Source organism: Orycteropus afer, unplaced genomic scaffold (genome assembly GCF_000298275.1).
Source record: "Orycteropus afer afer isolate SDZICR_OR568_19922 unplaced genomic scaffold, OryAfe1.0 scaffold00442, whole genome shotgun sequence".
Classification (NCBI taxonomy): domain Eukaryota; kingdom Metazoa; phylum Chordata; class Mammalia; order Tubulidentata; family Orycteropodidae; genus Orycteropus; species Orycteropus afer.
In genome coordinates this window covers 1,819,744-1,822,384 of record NW_006922029.1, presented here as the reverse complement: position 1 = coordinate 1,822,384, position 2,641 = coordinate 1,819,744, and positions in this window count along the sequence as shown.

Here is a 2,641-nt window from a genome sequence, read left to right as displayed (position 1 = left end):
CTTCCTTCCGAGGAGTGGCTGGCGGGCTTGAACCGCCAGCCTTCTGGTGAGCAGTCAAGTGCCTTAGGCACTATGCTACCAGAGCCCCATGCATTTCTTGGCATTCCTTGACTTGTAGACAGATCCTCCAATGGTATCTTCCACCTATGTGTGACTCTGTCCTTATCTGTTCTCCTTTTTTATAAAACATCACTTAGAAGGGATTACAATTAGGATTTACCCTAATTGCAATGACTTAACTACTATCTTCAAAAAATGACCCTATTTCCCCAAACAAAGTCACATTCACAGGGATAGACTTAGAACGTCCATCTTTTGGGGGTACATAATTCAATCCATGACAGACTCTTAATTAGAGGTATGAGTGTAACATTGAACCCAAGATGATCAGATCAATGATAAAAAATCAAAAATGGAGAAGTAGAGAAATTGAATTTAGCAAAGTTGTTCTGTGAGTCATACTTGATTTATGGCTTAACCACTAAGCTCAGCTTCTCAGCCCAAAGCAGGAATTTAGCACAAATCCTCAGAGCCCTACACTGGTTTGGGAACTAGCTGTCTGGGCCTCAGATGGCGCGTGCATAAAACCGTTGGCAGCCACAGGCTGTGGCTCCAGACAACTAGTGGATTAAGGAGAAAACTTTTTCATTGGTGCTAAATTAAACATGATCCAAATCCTCACATGACTAATATGTTGTACTTTTTCCCCATCAAAGGGTGATTTACCAGGTAGAGGAAATGGACATTGGGAGCAAATAGCAAAGGGAGTGAGCCGGAATGCATAGAAGGAGGAAAAGGCACTGATTCAGCCTCCATTTGCTGGTGAATCACTCCCTATAGAATCATCACTAACAATGAGAAAGCACATCCATCAAGCAGACAGTGTGCTAGAGAGTCTATGAACAAAAGCCAAGGAACCAGCTACTGCCTCCTGTTTTCCCCATGTGGAAGTATTCCAAACTTCAGACAGCAAAGAGGAGGGTCCCCTGTTGTTCATAATACCCTCAAATGAAACCTCATTACTATGAGGTATTATGTTCCAGTAGCTTTATCTCTAGTGCCTTTAAGCTGCAAGACTGTGAATGTTTCAGCTTCAGACATAAACAGGCCAGGAATAACGTGTGGTATGAGGCATTATAGAATCACAAAAGGCAACCTAATGCACTCAAAGAACATCAGGTCAAATTAGATCAAGATGGCAGAACATAGACAACTTCTTCTCCTTCCCCAAGTACAAGAAACACAGAAAAATGGGAAAACGTGTATGTGCGTGTGTGCCCCATAGAATAATTGTCACCATCATTAGAAAACAAGAACTATCAATGGACCAGAAATTGGGCTAATTCCCAAAAGATGGGAGGTAAGTGAGATTGGTTGACAGAATAACCCAACAGCCCAAAACTCAACTCTAGAGCAGAAAACTGAAAGTTAGGATCAGAGTCAAGCAGACTCTGAGCCTGGATGGGGCAGTAATAGGGAACGAGGGAAGCCATCAGGGTGAGGAGGCCACACTGGGAGTTACTTAGCACAATATGGTGGCTCCATCCCTCTCTGCTTATGGCATGCTCCATCCACACTCAACTTTCTAGTGCAGTCAGAAAAAAACAAAGGTTTACCCCAGGGTGGAGCAGTTAGTTTGAATGCCTGAGTTGGAGGGGTTGGACTGTGCCAACAGTAACACCAGGCAACCAGGAGGAAAAGGAAGCCCCCATGACCAAAGCACAAAGTATTTATGCTCCAACAGGGAGTACATTCTACCCATTCTCCACAATAACTGGAGGCAAGTTGCAAGAAATAAAACACCATTAAACACATGTAAACAGAGAATCTCAAATTTTATGATGGTGACACAGGCAAGAAACACAAAATTTTTAAGGACAACTAACAGTTTAACCACCTCTTTTCTGTCAGTTTGTCATAATGTGGTGGCTTGAGTGTCGCTGTGATGCTGGAAGATGTGTCACTGGTATTTCAAATACCAGTAGGGTGAACCATGGTGGACAGGTTTCAGTGGAGCTTCTAGACTAAGATATGCCAGAAAGAAGGACCCAACAATCTACCTCGGAAAAGAGTGGCCAGTGAAAACGTTATGAATAGAAAATATTGAAGTTGTCAAGGATTTCATTGAACTTGGATCCACAATCAATTCCCATGAAAGCAACAGCCAAAAGTCAAATGAAGGCTTAGGATCATAGTCTCATGACTCAGTCAGTTAGCATAACATAGTTCACAAAAATCATGACCTGCAACCTAGTGAATCGGGTAGCATCTGGGGTCTTAAAATCTTGCGAGTGGCCATCTAAGTCACAACTATGGGCTTCTGATCACAAGGAGCAAAACAGGAAAAAAGTCAACAAAATCTCAGCAAAGAAACAAGTCTACATGAGCCACAACTTATCTACCCTGAGACCAGAAGAACTAGAGTGTACCAACTTACTACCACTGACCATTCTGACTGGAGTCGCAATGATTGATCCTGGATGGAACAGGAAAAAAATATGGAGTGGAATTCAATTCTTATTGAAAAAAAAAACAAAAACAAAAACAGACAAACTGGATGTTCTGGTTACCTAGTGCCACTCTAGGAGCTCTGGTAGCATAGTGGCTAAGGCACTTGACTGCTAACCAGAAGGCTGGCGGT